Below are 24041 nucleotides of genomic sequence, written 5' to 3' on the forward strand. Positions count from 1 at the left end.
GTACAGTCTAAAGTACATTCTAAAGTACAGTCTAAAGTACAGTCTAAAGTACATTCTAAAGTACGTTCTAAAGTACGTTCTAAAGTACGATCTAAAGTACAGTCTAAAGTACAGTCTAAAGTGCATTCTTAAGTGCATTCTTTAAAGTACATTCTAAAGTACAGTCTAAAGTACGTTCTAAAGTACAGTCTAAAGTACATTCTAAAGTACAGTCTAAAGTACGTTCTAAAGTACAGTCTAAAGTACATTCTAAAGTACAGTCTAAAGTACGTTCTAAAGTACATTCTAAAGTACATTCTAAAGTACAGTCTAAAGTACGTTCTAAAGTACAGTCTAAAGTACATTCTAAAGTACATTCTAAATTACAGTCTAAAGTACATTCTAAAGTACATTCTAAAGTACATTCTAAAGTAAATTCTAAAGTACAGTCTAAAGTACATTCTAAAGTACGTTCTAAAGTACGTTCTAAAGTACATTCCAAAGTACATTCTAAAGTACAGTCTAAAGTACGTTCTAAAGTACATTCTAAAGTACGTTCTAAAGTACAGTCTGAAGTACATTCTAAAGTACATTCTAAAGTACATTATAAAGTATACAGTCTAAAGTACATTCTAAAGTACGTTCTAAAGTACGTTCTAAAGTACGATCTAAAGTACAGTCTAAAGTGCATTCTTGAGTGCATTCTTTAAAGTACATTCTAAAGTACAGTCTAAAGTACATTCTAAAGTACGTTCTAAAGTACGTTCTAAAGTACGATCTAAAGTACAGTCTTAAGTACAGTCTAAAGTGCATTCTTAAGTGCATTCTTTAAAGTACATTCTAAAGTACAGTCTAAAGTACGTTCTAATATACATTCTAAAGTTCAGTCTAAAGTACGTTCTAAAGTACATTCTAAAGTACGTTCTAAAGTACAGTCTGAAGTACATTCTGAAGTACATTCTAAAGTACATTCTAAAGTACAGTCTAAAGTACGTTCTAATATACATTCTAAAGTACAGTCTAAAGCACGTTCTAAAGTACATTCTAAAGTACGTTCTAAAGTACAGTCTGAAGTACATTCTGAAGTACATTCTAAAGTACATTCTAAAGTACAGTCCAAAGTACGTTCTAAAGAACATTCTGAAGTACATTCTAAAGTACAGTCTAAAGTACATTCTAAAGTACGTTCTAAAGTACAGTCTAAAGTACATTCTAAAGTACAGTCTAAAGTACATTCTAAAGTACAGTCTAAAGTACATTCTAAAGTACAGTCTAAAGTACAGTCTAAAGTACATTCTGAAGTACATTCTAAAGTACATTCCAAAGTACATTCTAAAGTACAGTCTAAAGTACATTCTAAAGTACGTTCTAAAGTACGTTCTAAAGTACATTCTAAAGTACGTTCTAAAGTACAGTCTAAAGTGCATTCTTAAGTGCATTCTTTAAAGTACATTCTAAAGTACATTCTAAAGTATTCAGTCTAAAGTACAGTCTAAAGTACAGTCTAAAGTACAGTCTAAAGTACATTCTAAAGTACGTTCTAAAGTAGAGTCTGAAGTACATTCTGAAGTACATTCTAAAGTACATTCTAAAGTACAGTCCAAAGTACATTCTAAAGTACATTCTAAAGTACAGTCTAAAGTACATTCTAAAGTACAGTCTAAAGTACGTTCTAAGTACATTCTAAAGTACGTTCTAAAGTACAGTCTAAAGTACATTCTAAAGTACAGTCCAAAGTACGTTCTAAAGAACATTCTAAAGTACAGTCTTAAGTACATTCTAAAGTACAGTCTAAAGTACGTTCTAAAGTACATTCTAAAGTACATTCTAAAGTACAGTCTGAAGTACATTCTAAAGTACATTCTAAAGTACATTATAAAGTACAGTCTAAAGTACGTTCTAAAGTACATTCTAAAGTACAGTCTAAAGTACATTCCAAAGTACATTCTAAAGTACAGTCTAAAGTACGTTCTAAAGTACATTCTAAAGTACGTTCTAAAGTACAGTCTGAAGTACATTCTAAAGTACATTCTAAAGTACATTATAAAGTATACAGTCTAAAGTACATTCTAAAGTACGTTCTAAAGTACGTTCTAAAGTACGTTCTAAAGTACATTCTAAAGTACAGTCTAAAGTACATTCTAAAGTACATTCTAAAGTACATTCTAAAGTACAGTCTAAAGTACATTCTAAAGTACAGTCTAAAGTACAGTCTAAAGTACATTCTAAAGTACATTCTAAAGTACATTCTAAAGTACAGTCTAAAGTACATTCTAAAGTACAGTCTAAAGTACGTTCTAAAGTACATTCTAAAGTACATTCTAAAGTACATTCTAAAGTACATTCTAAGGTACAGTCTAAAATACAGTCTAAAGTACATTCTAAAGTACATTCTAAAGTACAGTCTAAAGTACATTCTAAAGTACAGTCTAAAGTACATTCTAAAGTACATTCTAAAATACATTCTAAAGTACATTCTAAAGTACGTTCTAAAGTACATTCTAAAGTACATTCAAAAGTATATTCTAAAGTACGTTCTAAAGTACATTTCAAAGTACGTTCTAAAGTACATTCTAAAGTACATTCTACAGTACGTTCTAAAGTACGTTCTAAAGTACATTTCAAAGTACATTCTAAAGTACATTCTAAAGTACATTCCAAAGTACATTTAAAGTACAGTCTAAAGTACGTTCTAAAGTACATTCTAAAGTAGTCTAAAGTATGTTCTAAAGTACAGTCTAAAGTACATTCTAAAGTACATTATAAAGTATACAGTCTAAAGTACATTCTAAAGTACGATCTAAAGTACAGTCTAAAGTACAGTCTAAAGTACAGTCTAAAGTACGTTCTAAAGTACAGTCTAAAGTAATGTCTAAAGTACGTTCTAAAGTACAGTCTAAAGTACATTCTAAAGTTCATTCTAAAGTACGTTCTAAAGTACGTTCTAAAGTACGTTCTAAAGTACATTTCAAAGTACATTCTAAAGTACATTCTAAAGTACATTCTAAAGTACATTTAAAGTACGTTCTAAAGTACGTTCTAAAGTACATTCTAAAGTACAGTCTAAAGATCGTTCTAAAGTACAGTCTAAAGTACATTCTAAAGTAGAGTCTAAAGTACAGTCTAAAGTACATTTTAAAGTACATTCTAAAGTACATTCTAAAGTATATTCTAAAGTACATTCTAAAGTACATTCTAAAGTACATTCTAAAGTACGTTCTGAAGTACGTTCTAAAGTGCAGTCTAAAGTACGTTCTAAAGTACATTCTAAAGTACATTCTAAAGTACGTTCTAAAGTACATTTCAAAGTACAGTCTAAAGTACATTCTGAAGTACATTCTAAAGTACATTCTAAAGTACAGTCTAAAGTACGTTCTAAAGTACAGTCTAAAGTACATTATAAAGTATACAGTCTAAAGTACATTCTAAAGTAGAGTCTAAAGTACATTCTAAAGTACAATTCTAAAGTATAGTTTAAAGTACGTTCTAAAGTACATTCTAAAGTACATTCTAAAGTACAGTCTAAAGTACGTTCTAAAGTACATTCTAAAGTACAGTCTAAAGTACGTTCTAAAGTACATTCTAAAGTACATTCTAAAGTACAGTCTAAAGTACGTTCTAAAGTACATTCTAAAGTACGTTCTAAAGTACAGTCTGAAGTATATTCTAAAGTACATTCTAAAGTACATTATAAAGTATACAGTCTAAAGTACATTCTAAAGTAGAGTCTAAAGTACATTTTAAAGTACATTCTAAAGTACATTCTAAAGTACATTCTAAAGTACGTTCTAAAGTACATTCTAAAGTACATTATAAAGTATACAGTCTAAAGTACATTCTAAAGTAGAGTCTAAAGTACATTTTAAAGTACATTCTAAAGTACATTCTAAAGTACATTCTAAAGTACAGTCTAAAGTACATTCTAAAGTACATTCTAAAGTACAGTCTAAAGTACATTATAAAGTATACAGTCTAAAGTACATTCTAAAGTAGAGTCTAAAGTACATTTTAAAGTACATTCTAAAGTACATTCTAAAGTACAGTCTAAAGTACGTTCTAAAGTACATTCTAACGTACATTCTAAAGTACAGTCTAAAGTACGTTATAAAGTACAGTCTAAAGTACATTCTAAAGTACAGTCTAAAGTACGTTCTAAAGTACATTCTAAAGTACATTCTAAAGTACAGTCTAAAGTACGTTCTAAAGTACAGTCTAAAGTACATTCTAAAGTACATTCTAAAGTACATTCTAAAGTACATTCTAAAGTACAGTCTAAAGTACATTCTAAAGTACGTTCTAAAGTACGTTCTAAAGTACATTCCAAAGTACATTCTAAAGTACAGTCTAAAGTACGTTCTAAAGTACATTCTAAAGTACGTTCTAAAGTACAGTCTGAAGTACATTCTAAAGTACATTCTAAAGTACATTATAAAGTATACAGTCTAAAGTACATTCTAAAGTACGTTCTAAAGTACGTTCTAAAGTACGATCTAAAGTACAGTCTAAAGTACATTCTAAAGTACAGTCTAAAGTACGTTCTAAAGTACATTCTAAAGTACATTCTAAAGTACAGTCTAAAGTACGTTCTAAAGTACAGACTAAAGTACATTCTAAAGTACATTCTAAAGTACATTCTAAAGTACATTCTAAAGTACAGTCTAAAGTACATTCTAAAGTACGTTCTAAAGTACGTTCTAAAGTACATTCCAAAGTACATTCTAAAGTACAGTCTAAAGTACGTTCTAAAGTACATTCTAAAGTACGTTCTAAAGTACAGTCTGAAGTACATTCTAAAGTACATTCTAAAGTACATTATAAAGTATACAGTCTAAAGTACATTCTAAAGTACGTTCTAAAGTACGTTCTAAAGTACGATCTAAAGTACAGTCTAAAGTACATTCTAAAGTACAGTCTAAAGTACGTTCTAAAGTACATTCTAAAGTACATTCTAAAGTACAATCTAAAGTACGTTATAAAGTACATTCTAAAGTACGTTCTAAAGTACAGTCTGAAGTACATTCTAAAGTACATTCTAAAGTACATTATAAAGTACAGTCCAAAGTACGTTCTAAAGAACATTCTAAAGTACAGTCTAAAGTACATTCTAAAGTACAGTCTAAAGTACGTTCTAAAGTACATTCCAAAGTACATTCTAAAGTACAGTCTAAAGTACGTTCTAAAGTACAGTCTAAAGTACAGTCTAAAGCACGTTCTAAAGTACATTCTAAAGTACGTTCTAAAGTACAGTCTGAAGTACATTCTGAAGTACATTCTAAAGTACATTCTAAAGTACAGTCCAAAGTACGTTCTAAAGTACATTCTAAAGTACAGTCTAAAGTACATTCTAAAGTACAGTCTAAAGTACGTTCTAAAGTACATTCTAAAGTACGTTCTAAAGTACAGTCTAAAGTACATTCTAAAGTACATTCTAAAGTACATTATAAAGTATACAGTCTAAAGTACATTCTAAAGTAGAGTCTAAAGTACATTTTAAAGTACATTCTAAAGTACATTCTAAAGTACATTCTAAAGTACGTTCTTAAGTACATTCTAAAGTACATTAGAAAGTATACAGTCTAAAGTACATTCTAAAGTAGAGTCTAAAGTACATTTTAAAGTACATTCTAAAGTACATTCTAAAGTACATTCTAAAGTACAGTCTAAAGTACGTTATAAAGTACAGTCTAATGTACATTCTAAAGTACAGTCTAAAGTACGTTCTAAAGTACATTCTAAAGTACATTCTAAAGTACAGTCTAAAGTACGTTCTAAAGTACAGTCTAAAGTACATTCTAAAGTACAGTCTAAAGTACAGTCTAAAGTACATTCTAAAGTACGTTCTAAAGTACGTTCTAAAGTACGATCTAAAGTACAGTCTAAAGTACAGTCTAAAGTGCATTCTTAAGTGCATTCTTTAAAGTACATTCTAAAGTACAGTCTAAAGTACGTTCTAAAGTACAGTCTAAAGTACATTCTAAAGTACAGTCTAAAGTACGTTCTAAAGTACAGTCTAAAGTACATTCTAAAGTACAGTCTAAAGTACGTTCTAAAGTACATTCTAAAGTACATTCTAAAGTACAGTCTAAAGTACGTTCTAAAGTACAGTCTAAAGTACATTCTAAAGTACATTCTAAATTACAGTCTAAAGTACATTCTAAAGTACATTCTAAAGTACATTCTAAAGTAAATTCTAAAGTACAGTCTAAAGTACATTCTAAAGTACGTTCTAAAGTACGTTCTAAAGTACATTCCAAAGTACATTCTAAAGTACAGTCTAAAGTACGTTCTAAAGTACATTCTAAAGTACGTTCTAAAGTACAGTCTGAAGTACATTCTAAAGTACATTCTAAAGTACATTATAAAGTATACAGTCTAAAGTACATTCTAAAGTACGTTCTAAAGTACGTTCTAAAGTACGATCTAAAGTACAGTCTAAAGTACAGTCTAAAGTGCATTCTTGAGTGCATTCTTTAAAGTACATTCTAAAGTACAGTCTAAAGTACATTCTAAAGTACGTTCTAAAGTACGTTCTAAAGTACGATCTAAAGTACAGTCTTAAGTACAGTCTAAAGTGCATTCTTAAGTGCATTCTTTAAAGTACATTCTAAAGTACAGTCTAAAGTACGTTCTAATATACATTCTAAAGTTCAGTCTAAAGTACGTTCTAAAGTACATTCTAAAGTACGTTCTAAAGTACAGTCTGAAGTACATTCTGAAGTACATTCTAAAGTACATTCTAAAGTACAGTCTAAAGTACGTTCTAATATACATTCTAAAGTACAGTCTAAAGCACGTTCTAAAGTACATTCTAAAGTACGTTCTAAAGTACAGTCTGAAGTACATTCTGAAGTACATTCTAAAGTACATTCTAAAGTACAGTCCAAAGTACGTTCTAAAGAACATTCTGAAGTACATTCTAAAGTACAGTCTAAAGTACATTCTAAAGTACGTTCTAAAGTACAGTCTAAAGTACATTCTAAAGTACAGTCTAAAGTACATTCTAAAGTACAGTCTAAAGTACATTCTAAAGTACAGTCTAAAGTACAGTCTAAAGTACATTCTGAAGTACATTCTAAAGTACATTCCAAAGTACATTCTAAAGTACAGTCTAAAGTACATTCTAAAGTACGTTCTAAAGTACGTTCTAAAGTACATTCTAAAGTACGTTCTAAAGTACAGTCTAAAGTGCATTCTTAAGTGCATTCTTTAAAGTACATTCTAAAGTACATTCTAAAGTATTCAGTCTAAAGTACAGTCTAAAGTACAGTCTAAAGTACAGTCTAAAGTACATTCTAAAGTACGTTCTAAAGTAGAGTCTGAAGTACATTCTGAAGTACATTCTAAAGTACATTCTAAAGTACAGTCCAAAGTACATTCTAAAGTACATTCTAAAGTACAGTCTAAAGTACATTCTAAAGTACAGTCTAAAGTACGTTCTAAGTACATTCTAAAGTACGTTCTAAAGTACAGTCTAAAGTACATTCTAAAGTACAGTCCAAAGTACGTTCTAAAGAACATTCTAAAGTACAGTCTTAAGTACATTCTAAAGTACAGTCTAAAGTACGTTCTAAAGTACATTCTAAAGTACATTCTAAAGTACAGTCTGAAGTACATTCTAAAGTACATTCTAAAGTACATTATAAAGTACAGTCTAAAGTACGTTCTAAAGTACATTCTAAAGTACAGTCTAAAGTACATTCCAAAGTACATTCTAAAGTACAGTCTAAAGTACGTTCTAAAGTACATTCTAAAGTACGTTCTAAAGTACAGTCTGAAGTACATTCTAAAGTACATTCTAAAGTACATTATAAAGTATACAGTCTAAAGTACATTCTAAAGTACGTTCTAAAGTACGTTCTAAAGTACGTTCTAAAGTACATTCTAAAGTACAGTCTAAAGTACATTCTAAAGTACATTCTAAAGTACATTCTAAAGTACAGTCTAAAGTACATTCTAAAGTACAGTCTAAAGTACAGTCTAAAGTACATTCTAAAGTACATTCTAAAGTACATTCTAAAGTACAGTCTAAAGTACATTCTAAAGTACAGTCTAAAGTACGTTCTAAAGTACATTCTAAAGTACATTCTAAAGTACATTCTAAAGTACATTCTAAGGTACAGTCTAAAATACAGTCTAAAGTACATTCTAAAGTACATTCTAAAGTACAGTCTAAAATACATTCTAAAGTACAGTCTAAAGTACATTCTAAAGTACATTCTAAAATACATTCTAAAGTACATTCTAAAGTACGTTCTAAAGTACATTCTAAAGTACATTCAAAAGTATATTCTAAAGTACGTTCTAAAGTACATTTCAAAGTACGTTCTAAAGTACATTCTAAAGTACATTCTACAGTACGTTCTAAAGTACGTTCTAAAGTACATTTCAAAGTACATTCTAAAGTACATTCTAAAGTACATTCCAAAGTACATTTAAAGTACAGTCTAAAGTACGTTCTAAAGTACATTCTAAAGTAGTCTAAAGTATGTTCTAAAGTACAGTCTAAAGTACATTCTAAAGTACATTATAAAGTATACAGTCTAAAGTACATTCTAAAGTACGATCTAAAGTACAGTCTAAAGTACAGTCTAAAGTACAGTCTAAAGTACGTTCTAAAGTACAGTCTAAAGTAATGTCTAAAGTACGTTCTAAAGTACAGTCTAAAGTACATTCTAAAGTTCATTCTAAAGTACGTTCTAAAGTACGTTCTAAAGTACGTTCTAAAGTACATTTCAAAGTACATTCTAAAGTACATTCTAAAGTACATTCTAAAGTACATTTAAAGTACGTTCTAAAGTACGTTCTAAAGTACATTCTAAAGTACAGTCTAAAGATCGTTCTAAAGTACAGTCTAAAGTACATTCTAAAGTAGAGTCTAAAGTACAGTCTAAAGTACATTTTAAAGTACATTCTAAAGTACATTCTAAAGTATATTCTAAAGTACATTCTAAAGTACATTCTAAAGTACATTCTAAAGTACGTTCTGAAGTACGTTCTAAAGTGCAGTCTAAAGTACGTTCTAAAGTACATTCTAAAGTACATTCTAAAGTACGTTCTAAAGTACATTTCAAAGTACAGTCTAAAGTACATTCTGAAGTACATTCTAAAGTACAGTCTAAAGTACGTTCTAAAGTACAGTCTAAAGTACATTATAAAGTATACAGTCTAAAGTACATTCTAAAGTAGAGTCTAAAGTACATTCTAAAGTACAATTCTAAAGTATAGTTTAAAGTACGTTCTAAAGTACATTCTAAAGTACATTCTAAAGTACAGTCTAAAGTACGTTCTAAAGTACATTCTAAAGTACAGTCTAAAGTACGTTCTAAAGTACATTCTAAAGTACATTCTAAAGTACAGTCTAAAGTACGTTCTAAAGTACATTCTAAAGTACGTTCTAAAGTACAGTCTGAAGTATATTCTAAAGTACATTCTAAAGTACATTATAAAGTATACATTCTATAGTACATTCTAAAGTACATTCTAAAGTACGTTCTAAAGTACATTCTAAAGTACATTATAAAGTATACAGTCTAAAGTACATTCTAAAGTAGAGTCTAAAGTACATTTTAAAGTACATTCTAAAGTACATTCTAAAGTACATTCTAAAGTACAGTCTAAAGTACATTCTAAAGTACATTCTAAAGTACAGTCTAAAGTACATTATAAAGTATACAGTCTAAAGTACATTCTAAAGTAGAGTCTAAAGTACATTTTAAAGTACATTCTAAAGTACATTCTAAAGTACAGTCTAAAGTACGTTCTAAAGTACATTCTAACGTACATTCTAAAGTACAGTCTAAAGTACGTTATAAAGTACAGTCTAAAGTACATTCTAAAGTACAGTCTAAAGTACGTTCTAAAGTACATTCTAAAGTACATTCTAAAGTACAGTCTAAAGTACGTTCTAAAGTACAGTCTAAAGTACATTCTAAAGTACATTCTAAAGTACATTCTAAAGTACATTCTAAAGTACAGTCTAAAGTACATTCTAAAGTACGTTCTAAAGTACGTTCTAAAGTACATTCCAAAGTACATTCTAAAGTACAGTCTAAAGTACGTTCTAAAGTACATTCTAAAGTACGTTCTAAAGTACAGTCTGAAGTACATTCTAAAGTACATTCTAAAGTACATTATAAAGTATACAGTCTAAAGTACATTCTAAAGTACGTTCTAAAGTACGTTCTAAAGTACGATCTAAAGTACAGTCTAAAGTACATTCTAAAGTACAGTCTAAAGTACGTTCTAAAGTACATTCTAAAGTACATTCTAAAGTACAGTCTAAAGTACGTTCTAAAGTACAGTCTAAAGTACATTCTAAAGTACATTCTAAAGTACATTCTAAAGTACAGTCTAAAGTACATTCTAAAGTACGTTCTAAAGTACGTTCTAAAGTACATTCCAAAGTACATTCTAAAGTACAGTCTAAAGTACGTTCTAAAGTACATTCTAAAGTACGTTCTAAAGTACAGTCTGAAGTACATTCTAAAGTACATTCTAAAGTACATTATAAAGTATACAGTCTAAAGTACATTCTAAAGTACGTTCTAAAGTACGTTCTAAAGTACGATCTAAAGTACAGTCTAAAGTACATTCTAAAGTACAGTCTAAAGTACGTTCTAAAGTACATTCTAAAGTACATTCTAAAGTACAATCTAAAGTACGTTATAAAGTACATTCTAAAGTACGTTCTAAAGTACAGTCTGAAGTACATTCTAAAGTACATTCTAAAGTACATTATAAAGTACAGTCCAAAGTACGTTCTAAAGAACATTCTAAAGTACAGTCTAAAGTACATTCTAAAGTACAGTCTAAAGTACGTTCTAAAGTACATTCCAAAGTACATTCTAAAGTACAGTCTAAAGTACGTTCTAAAGTACAGTCTAAAGTACAGTCTAAAGCACGTTCTAAAGTACATTCTAAAGTACGTTCTAAAGTACAGTCTGAAGTACATTCTGAAGTACATTCTAAAGTACATTCTAAAGTACAGTCCAAAGTACGTTCTAAAGTACATTCTAAAGTACAGTCTAAAGTACATTCTAAAGTACAGTCTAAAGTACGTTCTAAAGTACATTCTAAAGTACGTTCTAAAGTACAGTCTTAAGTACATTCTAAAGTACAGTCTAAAGTACGTTCTAAAGTACATTCCAAAGTACATTCTAAAGTACAGTCTAAAGTACATTCTAAAGAACGTTCTAAAGTACGTTCTAAAGTACGTTCTAAAGTACATTCTAAAGTACATTCTAAAGTACATTCTAAAGTACAGTCTAAAGTACATTCTGAAGTACATTCTAAAGTACATTCCAAAGTACATTCTAAAGTACAGTCTAAAGTACATTCTAAAGTACGTTCTAAAGTACGTTCTAAAGTACATTCTAAAGTACGTTCTAAAGTACAGTCTAAAGTGCATTCTTAAGTGCATTCTTTAAAGTACATTCTAAAGTACATTCTAAAGTATTCAGTCTAAAGTACAGTCTAAAGTACAGTCAAAAGTACAGTCTAAAGTACATTCTAAAGTACGTTCTAAAGTACAGTCTGAAGTACATTCTGAAGTACATTCTAAAGTACATTCTAAAGTACAGTCCAAAGTACGTTCTAAAGTACATTCTAAAGTATACAGTCTAAAGTACATTCTAAAGTACGTTCTAAAGTACGTTCTAAAGTACGATCTAAAGTACAGTCTAAAGTACAGTCTAAAGTGCATTCTTGAGTGCATTCTTTAAAGTACATTCTAAAGTACAGTCTAAAGTACATTCTAAAGTACGTTCTAAAGTACGTTCTAAAGTACGATCTAAAGTACAGTCTTAAGTACAGTCTAAAGTACATTCTAAAGTACGTTCTAAAGTACAGTCTGAAGTACATTCTGAAGTACATTCTAAAGTACATTCTAAAGTACAGTCCAAAGTACGTTCTAAAGAACATTCTGAAGTACATTCTAAAGTACAGTCTAAAGTACATTCTAAAGTACGTTCTAAAGTACAGTCTAAAGTACATTCTAAAGTACAGTCTAAAGTACATTCTAAAGTACAGTCTAAAGTACATTCTAAAGTACAGTCTAAAGTACGTTCTAAAGTACAGTCTGAAGTATATTCTAAAGTACATTCTAAAGTACATTATAAAGTATACATTCTATAGTACATTCTAAAGTACATTCTAAAGTACGTTCTAAAGTACATTCTAAAGTACATTATAAAGTATACAGTCTAAAGTACATTCTAAAGTAGAGTCTAAAGTACATTTTAAAGTACATTCTAAAGTACATTCTAAAGTACATTCTAAAGTACAGTCTAAAGTACATTCTAAAGTACATTCTAAAGTACAGTCTAAAGTACATTATAAAGTATACAGTCTAAAGTACATTCTAAAGTAGAGTCTAAAGTACATTTTAAAGTACATTCTAAAGTACATTCTAAAGTACAGTCTAAAGTACGTTCTAAAGTACATTCTAACGTACATTCTAAAGTACAGTCTAAAGTACGTTATAAAGTACAGTCTAAAGTACATTCTAAAGTACAGTCTAAAGTACGTTCTAAAGTACATTCTAAAGTACATTCTAAAGTACAGTCTAAAGTACGTTCTAAAGTACAGTCTAAAGTACATTCTAAAGTACATTCTAAAGTACATTCTAAAGTACATTCTAAAGTACAGTCTAAAGTACATTCTAAAGTACGTTCTAAAGTACGTTCTAAAGTACATTCCAAAGTACATTCTAAAGTACAGTCTAAAGTACGTTCTAAAGTACATTCTAAAGTACGTTCTAAAGTACAGTCTGAAGTACATTCTAAAGTACATTCTAAAGTACATTATAAAGTATACAGTCTAAAGTACATTCTAAAGTACGTTCTAAAGTACGTTCTAAAGTACGATCTAAAGTACAGTCTAAAGTACATTCTAAAGTACAGTCTAAAGTACGTTCTAAAGTACATTCTAAAGTACATTCTAAAGTACAGTCTAAAGTACGTTCTAAAGTACAGTCTAAAGTACATTCTAAAGTACATTCTAAAGTACATTCTAAAGTACAGTCTAAAGTACATTCTAAAGTACGTTCTAAAGTACGTTCTAAAGTACATTCCAAAGTACATTCTAAAGTACAGTCTAAAGTACGTTCTAAAGTACATTCTAAAGTACGTTCTAAAGTACAGTCTGAAGTACATTCTAAAGTACATTCTAAAGTACATTATAAAGTATACAGTCTAAAGTACATTCTAAAGTACGTTCTAAAGTACGTTCTAAAGTACGATCTAAAGTACAGTCTAAAGTACATTCTAAAGTACAGTCTAAAGTACGTTCTAAAGTACATTCTAAAGTACATTCTAAAGTACAATCTAAAGTACGTTATAAAGTACATTCTAAAGTACGTTCTAAAGTACAGTCTGAAGTACATTCTAAAGTACATTCTAAAGTACATTATAAAGTACAGTCCAAAGTACGTTCTAAAGAACATTCTAAAGTACAGTCTAAAGTACATTCTAAAGTACAGTCTAAAGTACGTTCTAAAGTACATTCCAAAGTACATTCTAAAGTACAGTCTAAAGTACGTTCTAAAGTACAGTCTAAAGTACAGTCTAAAGCACGTTCTAAAGTACATTCTAAAGTACGTTCTAAAGTACAGTCTGAAGTACATTCTGAAGTACATTCTAAAGTACATTCTAAAGTACAGTCCAAAGTACGTTCTAAAGTACATTCTAAAGTACAGTCTAAAGTACATTCTAAAGTACAGTCTAAAGTACGTTCTAAAGTACATTCTAAAGTACGTTCTAAAGTACAGTCTTAAGTACATTCTAAAGTACAGTCTAAAGTACGTTCTAAAGTACATTCCAAAGTACATTCTAAAGTACAGTCTAAAGTACATTCTAAAGAACGTTCTAAAGTACGTTCTAAAGTACGTTCTAAAGTACATTCTAAAGTACATTCTAAAGTACATTCTAAAGTACAGTCTAAAGTACATTCTGAAGTACATTCTAAAGTACATTCCAAAGTACATTCTAAAGTACAGTCTAAAGTACATTCTAAAGTACGTTCTAAAGTACGTTCTAAAGTACATTCTAAAGTACGTTCTAAAGTACAGTCTAAAGTGCATTCTTAAGTGCATTCTTTAAAGTACATTCTAAAGTACATTCTAAAGTATTCAGTCTAAAGTACAGTCTAAAGTACAGTCAAAAGTACAGTCTAAAGTACATTCTAAAGTACGTTCTAAAGTACAGTCTGAAGTACATTCTGAAGTACATTCTAAAGTACATTCTAAAGTACAGTCCAAAGTACGTTCTAAAGTACATTCTAAAGTATACAGTCTAAAGTACATTCTAAAGTACGTTCTAAAGTACGTTCTAAAGTACGATCTAAAGTACAGTCTAAAGTACAGTCTAAAGTGCATTCTTGAGTGCATTCTTTAAAGTACATTCTAAAGTACAGTCTAAAGTACATTCTAAAGTACGTTCTAAAGTACGTTCTAAAGTACGATCTAAAGTACAGTCTTAAGTACAGTCTAAAGTACATTCTAAAGTACGTTCTAAAGTACAGTCTGAAGTACATTCTGAAGTACATTCTAAAGTACATTCTAAAGTACAGTCCAAAGTACGTTCTAAAGAACATTCTGAAGTACATTCTAAAGTACAGTCTAAAGTACATTCTAAAGTACGTTCTAAAGTACAGTCTAAAGTACATTCTAAAGTACAGTCTAAAGTACATTCTAAAGTACAGTCTAAAGTACATTCTAAAGTACAGTCTAAAGTACAGTCTAAAGTACATTCTGAAGTACATTCTAAAGTACATTCCAAAGTACATTCTAAAGTACAGTCTAAAGTACATTCTAAAGTACGTTCTAAAGTACGTTCTAAAGTACATTCTAAAGTACGTTCTAAAGTACAGTCTAAAGTGCATTCTTAAGTGCATTCTTTAAAGTACATTCTAAAGTACATTCTAAAGTATTCAGTCTAAAGTACAGTCTAAAGTACAGTCTAAAGTACAGTCTAAAGTACATTCTAAAGTACGTTCTAAAGTAGAGTCTGAAGTACATTCTGAAGTACATTCTAAAGTACATTCTAAAGTACAGTCTAAAGTACGTTCTAAGTACATTCTAAAGTACGTTCTAAAGTACAGTCTAAAGTACATTCTAAAGTACAGTCCAAAGTACGTTCTAAAGAACATTCTAAAGTACAGTCTTAAGTACATTCTAAAGTACAGTCTAAAGTACGTTCTAAAGTACATTCTAAAGTACATTCTAAAGTACAGTCTGAAGTACATTCTAAAGTACATTCTAAAGTACATTATAAAGTACAGTCTAAAGTATGTTCTAAAGTACATTCTAAAGTACAGTCTAAAGTACATTCCAAAGTACATTCTAAAGTACAGTCTAAAGTACGTTCTAAAGTACATTCTAAAGTACGTTCTAAAGTACAGTCTGAAGTACATTCTAAAGTACATTCTAAAGTACATTATAAAGTATACAGTCTAAAGTACATTCTAAAGTACGTTCTAAAGTACGTTCTAAAGTACGTTCTAAAGTACATTCTAAAGTACAGTCTAAAGTACATTCTAAAGTACATTCTAAAGTACAGTCTAAAGTACAGTCTAAAGTACATTCTGAAGTACATTCTAAAGTACATTCCAAAGTACATTCTAAAGTACAGTCTAAAGTACATTCTAAAGTACGTTCTAAAGTACGTTCTAAAGTACATTCTAAAGTACGTTCTAAAGTACAGTCTAAAGTGCATTCTTAAGTGCATTCTTTAAAGTACATTCTAAAGTACATTCTAAAGTATTCAGTCTAAAGTACAGTCTAAAGTACAGTCTAAAGTACAGTCTAAAGTACATTCTAAAGTACGTTCTAAAGTAGAGTCTGAAGTACATTCTGAAGTACATTCTAAAGTACATTCTAAAGTACAGTCCAAAGTACATTCTAAAGTACATTCTAAAGTACAGTCTAAAGTACGTTCTAAGTACATTCTAAAGTACGTTCTAAAGTACAGTCTAAAGTACATTCTAAAGTACAGTCCAAAGTACGTTCTAAAGAACATTCTAAAGTACAGTCTTAAGTACATTCTAAAGTACAGTCTAAAGTACGTTCTAAAGTACATTCTAAAGTACATTCTAAAGTACAGTCTGAAGTACATTCTAAAGTACATTCTAAAGTACATTATAAAGTACAGTCTAAAGTATGTTCTAAAGTACATTCTAAAGTACAGTCTAAAGTACATTCCAAAGTACATTCTAAAGTACAGTCTAAAGTACGTTCTAAAGTACATTCTAAAGTACGTTCTAAAGTACAGTCTGAAGTACATTCTAAAGTACATTCTAAAGTACATTATAAAGTATACAGTCTAAAGTACATTCTAAAGTACGTTCTAAAGTACGTTCTAAAGTACGTTCTAAAGTACATTCTAAAGTACAGTCTAAAGTACATTCTAAAGTACATTCTAAAGTACATTCTAAAGTACAGTCTAAAGTACATTCTAAAGTACAGTCTAAAGTACAGTCTAAAGTACATTCTAAAGTACATTCTAAAGTACATTCTAAAGTACAGTCTAAAGTACATTCTAAAGTACAGTCTAAAGTACGTTCTAAAGTACATTCTAAAGTACATTCTAAAGTACATTCTAAAGTACATTCTAAGGTACAGTCTAAAATACAGTCTAAAGTACATTCTAAAGTACATTCTAAAGTACAGTCTAAAGTACATTCTAAAGTACAGTCTAAAGTACATTCTAAAGTACAGTCTAAAGTACATTCTAAAGTACAGTCTAAAGTACGTTCTAAAGTACAGTCTGAAGTATATTCTAAAGTACATTCTAAAGTACATTCTAAAGTACATTCTAAAGTACAGTCTAAAGTACATTCTAAAGTACATTCTAAAGTACAGTCTAAAGTACATTATAAAGTATACAGTCTAAAGTACATTCTAAAGTAGAGTCTAAAGTACATTTTAAAGTACATTCTAAAGTACATTCTAAAGTACAGTCTAAAGTACGTTCTAAAGTACATTCTAACGTACATTCTAAAGTACAGTCTAAAGTACGTTATAAAGTACAGTCTAAAGTACATTCTAAAGTACAGTCTAAAGTACGTTCTAAAGTACATTCTAAAGTACATTCTAAAGTACAGTCTAAAGTACGTTCTAAAGTACAGTCTAAAGTACATTCTAAAGTACATTCTAAAGTACATTCTAAAGTACATTCTAAAGTACAGTCTAAAGTACATTCTAAAGTACGTTCTAAAGTACGTTCTAAAGTACATTCCAAAGTACATTCTAAAGTACAGTCTAAAGTACGTTCTAAAGTACATTCTAAAGTACGTTCTAAAGTACAGTCTGAAGTACATTCTAAAGTACATTCTAAAGTACATTATAAAGTATACAGTCTAAAGTACATTCTAAAGTACGTTCTAAAGTACGTTCTAAAGTACGATCTAAAGTACAGTCTAAAGTACATTCTAAAGTACAGTCTAAAGTACGTTCTAAAGTACATTCTAAAGTACATTCTAAAGTACAGTCTAAAGTACGTTCTAAAGTACAGTCTAAAGTACATTCTAAAGTACATTCTAAAGTACATTCTAAAGTACAGTCTAAAGTACATTCTAAAGTACGTTCTAAAGTACGTTCTAAAGTACATTCCAAAGTACATTCTAAAGTACAGTCTAAAGTACGTTCTAAAGTACATTCTAAAGTACGTTCTAAAGTACAGTCTGAAGTACATTCTAAAGTACATTCTAAAGTACATTATAAAGTATACAGTCTAAAGTACATTCTAAAGTACGTTCTAAAGTACGTTCTAAAGTACGATCTAAAGTACAGTCTAAAGTACATTCTAAAGTACAGTCTAAAGTACGTTCTAAAGTACATTCTAAAGTACATTCTAAAGTACAATCTAAAGTACGTTATAAAGTACATTCTAAAGTACGTTCTAAAGTACAGTCTGAAGTACATTCTAAAGTACATTCTAAAGTACATTATAAAGTACAGTCCAAAGTACGTTCTAAAGAACATTCTAAAGTACAGTCTAAAGTACATTCTAAAGTACAGTCTAAAGTACGTTCTAAAGTACATTCCAAAGTACATTCTAAAGTACAGTCTAAAGTACGTTCTAAAGTACAGTCTAAAGTACAGTCTAAAGCACGTTCTAAAGTACATTCTAAAGTACGTTCTAAAGTACAGTCTGAAGTACATTCTGAAGTACATTCTAAAGTACATTCTAAAGTACAGTCCAAAGTACGTTCTAAAGTACATTCTAAAGTACAGTCTAAAGTACATTCTAAAGTACAGTCTAAAGTACGTTCTAAAGTACATTCTAAAGTACGTTCTAAAGTACAGTCTTAAGTACATTCTAAAGTACAGTCTAAAGTACGTTCTAAAGTACATTCCAAAGTACATTCTAAAGTACAGTCTAAAGTACATTCTAAAGAACGTTCTAAAGTACGTTCTAAAGTACGTTCTAAAGTACATTCTAAAGTACATTCTAAAGTACATTCTAAAGTACAGTCTAAAGTACATTCTGAAGTACATTCTAAAGTACATTCCAAAGTACATTCTAAAGTACAGTCTAAAGTACATTCTAAAGTACGTTCTAAAGTACGTTCTAAAGTACATTCTAAAGTACGTTCTAAAGTACAGTCTAAAGTGCATTCTTAAGTGCATTCTTTAAAGTACATTCTAAAGTACATTCTAAAGTATTCAGTCTAAAGTACAGTCTAAAGTACAGTCAAAAGTACAGTCTAAAGTACATTCTAAAGTACGTTCTAAAGTACAGTCTGAAGTACATTCTGAAGTACATTCTAAAGTACATTCTAAAGTACAGTCCAAAGTACGTTCTAAAGTACATTCTAAAGTATACAGTCTAAAGTACATTCTAAAGTACGTTCTAAAGTACGTTCTAAAGTACGATCTAAAGTACAGTCTAAAGTACAGTCTAAAGTGCATTCTTGAGTGCATTCTTTAAAGTACATTCTAAAGTACAGTCTAAAGTACATTCTAAAGTACGTTCTAAAGTACGTTCTAAAGTACGATCTAAAGTACAGTCTTAAGTACAGTCTAAAGTACATTCTAAAGTACGTTCTAAAGTACAGTCTGAAGTACATTCTGAAGTACATTCTAAAGTACATTCTAAAGTACAGTCCAAAGTACGTTCTAAAGAACATTCTGAAGTACATTCTAAAGTACAGTCTAAAGTACATTCTAAAGTACGTTCTAAAGTACAGTCTAAAGTACATTCTAAAGTACAGTCTAAAGTACATTCTAAAGTACAGTCTAAAGTACATTCTAAAGTACAGTCTAAAGTACAGTCTAAAGTACATTCTGAAGTACATTCTAAAGTACATTCCAAAGTACATTCTAAAGTACAGTCTAAAGTACATTCTAAAGTACGTTCTAAAGTACGTTCTAAAGTACATTCTAAAGTACGTTCTAAAGTACAGTCTAAAGTGCATTCTTAAGTGCATTCTTTAAAGTACATTCTAAAGTACATTCTAAAGTATTCAGTCTAAAGTACAGTCTAAAGTACAGTCTAAAGTACAGTCTAAAGTACATTCTAAAGTACGTTCTAAAGTAGAGTCTGAAGTACATTCTGAAGTACATTCTAAAGTACATTCTAAAGTACAGTCCAAAGTACATTCTAAAGTACATTCTAAAGTACAGTCTAAAGTACGTTCTAAGTACATTCTAAAGTACGTTCTAAAGTACAGTCTAAAGTACATTCTAAAGTACAGTCCAAAGTACGTTCTAAAGAACATTCTAAAGTACAGTCTTAAGTACATTCTAAAGTACAGTCTAAAGTACGTTCTAAAGTACATTCTAAAGTACATTCTAAAGTACAGTCTGAAGTACATTCTAAAGTACATTCTAAAGTACATTATAAAGTACAGTCTAAAGTATGTTCTAAAGTACATTCTAAAGTACAGTCTAAAGTACATTCCAAAGTACATTCTAAAGTACAGTCTAAAGTACGTTCTAAAGTACATTCTAAAGTACGTTCTAAAGTACAGTCTGAAGTACATTCTAAAGTACATTCTAAAGTACATTATAAAGTATACAGTCTAAAGTACATTCTAAAGTACGTTCTAAAGTACGTTCTAAAGTACGTTCTAAAGTACATTCTAAAGTACAGTCTAAAGTACATTCTAAAGTACATTCTAAAGTACAGTCTAAAGTACAGTCTAAAGTACATTCTGAAGTACATTCTAAAGTACATTCCAAAGTACATTCTAAAGTACAGTCTAAAGTACATTCTAAAGTACGTTCTAAAGTACGTTCTAAAGTACATTCTAAAGTACGTTCTAAAGTACAGTCTAAAGTGCATTCTTAAGTGCATTCTTTAAAGTACATTCTAAAGTACATTCTAAAGTATTCAGTCTAAAGTACAGTCTAAAGTACAGTCTAAAGTACAGTCTAAAGTACATTCTAAAGTACGTTCTAAAGTAGAGTCTGAAGTACATTCTGAAGTACATTCTAAAGTACATTCTAAAGTACAGTCCAAAGTACATTCTAAAGTACATTCTAAAGTACAGTCTAAAGTACGTTCTAAGTACATTCTAAAGTACGTTCTAAAGTACAGTCTAAAGTACATTCTAAAGTACAGTCCAAAGTACGTTCTAAAGAACATTCTAAAGTACAGTCTTAAGTACATTCTAAAGTACAGTCTAAAGTACGTTCTAAAGTACATTCTAAAGTACATTCTAAAGTACAGTCTGAAGTACATTCTAAAGTACATTCTAAAGTACATTATAAAGTACAGTCTAAAGTATGTTCTAAAGTACATTCTAAAGTACAGTCTAAAGTACATTCCAAAGTACATTCTAAAGTACAGTCTAAAGTACGTTCTAAAGTACATTCTAAAGTACGTTCTAAAGTACAGTCTGAAGTACATTCTAAAGTACATTCTAAAGTACATTATAAAGTATACAGTCTAAAGTACATTCTAAAGTACGTTCTAAAGTACGTTCTAAAGTACGTTCTAAAGTACATTCTAAAGTACAGTCTAAAGTACATTCTAAAGTACATTCTAAAGTACATTCTAAAGTACAGTCTAAAGTACATTCTAAAGTACAGTCTAAAGTACAGTCTAAAGTACATTCTAAAGTACATTCTAAAGTACATTCTAAAGTACAGTCTAAAGTACATTCTAAAGTACAGTCTAAAGTACGTTCTAAAGTACATTCTAAAGTACATTCTAAAGTACATTCTAAAGTACATTCTAAGGTACAGTCTAAAATACAGTCTAAAGTACATTCTAAAGTACATTCTAAAGTACAGTCTAAAGTACATTCTAAAGTACAGTCTAAAGTACATTCTAAAGTACATTCTAAAATACATTCTAAAGTACATTCTAAAGTACGTTCTAAAGTACATTCTAAAGTACATTCAAAAGTATATTCTAAAGTACGTTCTAAAGTACATTTCAAAGTACGTTCTAAAGTACATTCTAAAGTACATTCTACAGTACGTTCTAAAGTACGTTCTAAAGTACATTTCAAAGTACATTCTAAAGTACATTCTAAAGTACATTCCAAAGTACATTTAAAGTACAGTCTAAAGTACGTTCTAAAGTACATTCTAAAGTAGTCTAAAGTATGTTCTAAAGTACAGTCTAAAGTACATTCTAAAGTACATTATAAAGTATACAGTCTAAAGTACATTCTAAAGTACGATCTAAAGCACAGTCTAAAGTACAGTCTAAAGTACAGTCTAAAGTACGTTCTAAAGTACAGTCTAAAGTAATGTCTAAAGTACGTTCTAAAGTACAGTCTAAAGTACATTCTAAAGTTCATTCTAAAGTACATTCTAAAGTACATTCTAAAGTACATTCTAAAGTACATTTAAAGTACGTTCTAAAGTACGTTCTAAAGTACAGTCTAAAGATCGTTCTAAAGTACAGTCTAAAGTACATTCTAAAGTAGAGTCTAAAGTACAGTCTAAAGTACATTTTAAAGTACATTCTAAAGTACATTCTAAAGTATATTCTAAAGTACATTCTAAAGTACATTCTAAAGTACATTCTAAAGTACGTTCTGAAGTACGTTCTAAAGTGCAGTCTAAAGTACGTTCTAAAGTACATTCTAAAGTACATTCTAAAGTACGTTCTAAAGTACATTTCAAAGTACAGTCTAAAGTACATTCTGAAGTACATTCTAAAGTACATTCTAAAGTACAGTCTAAAGTACGTTCTAAAGTACAGTCTAAAGTACATTATAAAGTATACAGTCTAAAGTACATTCTAAAGTAGAGTCTAAAGTACATTCTAAAGTACAATTCTAAAGTATAGTTTAAAGTACGTTCTAAAGTACATTCTAAAGTACATTCTAAAGTACAGTCTAAAGTACGTTCTAAAGTACATTCTAAAGTACAGTCTAAAGTACGTTCTAAAGTACATTCTAAAGTACATTCTAAAGTACAGTCTAAAGTACGTTCTAAAGTACATTCTAAAGTACGTTCTAAAGTACAGTCTGAAGTATATTCTAAAGTACATTCTAAAGTACATTATAAAGTATACAGTCTAAAGTACATTCTAAAGTAGAGTCTAAAGTACATTCTAAAGTACGTTCTAAAGTACGTTCTAAAGTACGATCTAAAGTACAGTCTAAAGTACAGTCTAAAGTGCATTCTTAAGTGCATTCTTTAAAGTACATTCTAAAGTACAGTCTAAAGTACGTTCTAAAGTACATTCTAAAGTACATTCTAAAGTACAGTCTAAAGTACGTTATAAAGTACATTCTAAAGTACGTTCTAAAGTACAGTCTGAAGTACATTCTAAAGTACATTCTAAAGTACATTATAAAGTACAGTCTAAAGTACGTTCTAAAGTACGTTCTAAAGTACAGTCTAAAGTACATTCCAAAGTACATTCTAAAGTACAGTCTAAAGTACATTCTAAAGTACATTATAAAGTATACAGTCTAAAGTACATTCTAAAGTACGTTCTAAAGTACGTTCTAAAGTACGATCTAAAGTACATTCTAAAGTACAGTCTAAAGTGCATTCTTAAGTGCATTCTTTAAAGTACATTCTAAAGTACAGTCTAAAGTACGTTCTAATATACATTCTAAAGTACAGTCTAAAGTACGTTCTAAAGTACATTCTAAAGTACGTTCTAAAGTACATTCTAAAGTACAGTCTAAAGTACGTTCTAAAGTACATTCTAAAGTACGTTCTAAAGTACATTCTAAAGTACGTTCTAAAGTACAGTCTGAAGTACATTCTAAAGTACATTCTAAAGTACATTATAAAGTATACAGTCTAAAGTACATTCTAATGTACGTTCTAAAGTACGTTCTAAAGTACGATCTAAAGTACAGTCTAAAGTACAGTCTAAAGTGCATTCTTGAGTGCATTCTTTAAAGTACATTCTAAAGTACAGTCTAAAGTACATTCTAAAGTACGTTCTAAAGTACGTTCTAAAGTACGATCTAAAGTACAGTCTTAAGTACAGTCTAAAGTGCATTCTTAAGTGCATTCTTTAAAGTACATTCTAAAGTACAGTCTAAAGTACGTTCTAATATACATTCTAAAGTACAGTCTAAAGTACGTTCTAAAGTACATTCTAAAGTACGTTCTAAAGTACATTCTAAAGTACAGTCTAAAGTACGTTCTAAAGTACATTCTAAAGTACGTTCTAAAGTACATTCTAAAGTACGTTCTAAAGTACAGTCTGAAGTACATTCTAAAGTACATTCTAAAGTACATTATAAAGTATACAGTCTAAAGAACATTCTAATGTACGTTCTAAAGTACGTTCTAAAGTACGATCTAAAGTACAGTCTAAAGTACAGTCTAAAGTGCATTCTTGAGTGCATTCTTTAAAGTACATTCTAAAGTACAGTCTAAAGTACATTCTAAAGTACGTTCTAAAGTACGTTCTAAAGTACGATCTAAAGTACAGTCTTAAGTACAGTCTAAAGTGCATTCTTAAGTGCATTCTTTAAAGTACATTCTAAAGTACAGTCTAAAGTACGTTCTAATATACATTCTAAAGTTCAGTCTAAAGTACGTTCTAAAGTACATTCTAAAGTACGTTCTAAAGTACAGTCTGAAGTACATTCTGAAGTACATTCTAAAGTACATTCTAAAGTACAGTCTAAAGTAC

The sequence above is a fragment of the Eucyclogobius newberryi genome, unplaced genomic scaffold, assembly GCF_026437365.1.
Source record: "Eucyclogobius newberryi isolate DKJ021-1_F unplaced genomic scaffold, fEucNew1.0.hap1 SCAF_63, whole genome shotgun sequence".
In the NCBI taxonomy this organism is placed as follows: domain Eukaryota; kingdom Metazoa; phylum Chordata; class Actinopteri; order Gobiiformes; family Gobiidae; genus Eucyclogobius; species Eucyclogobius newberryi.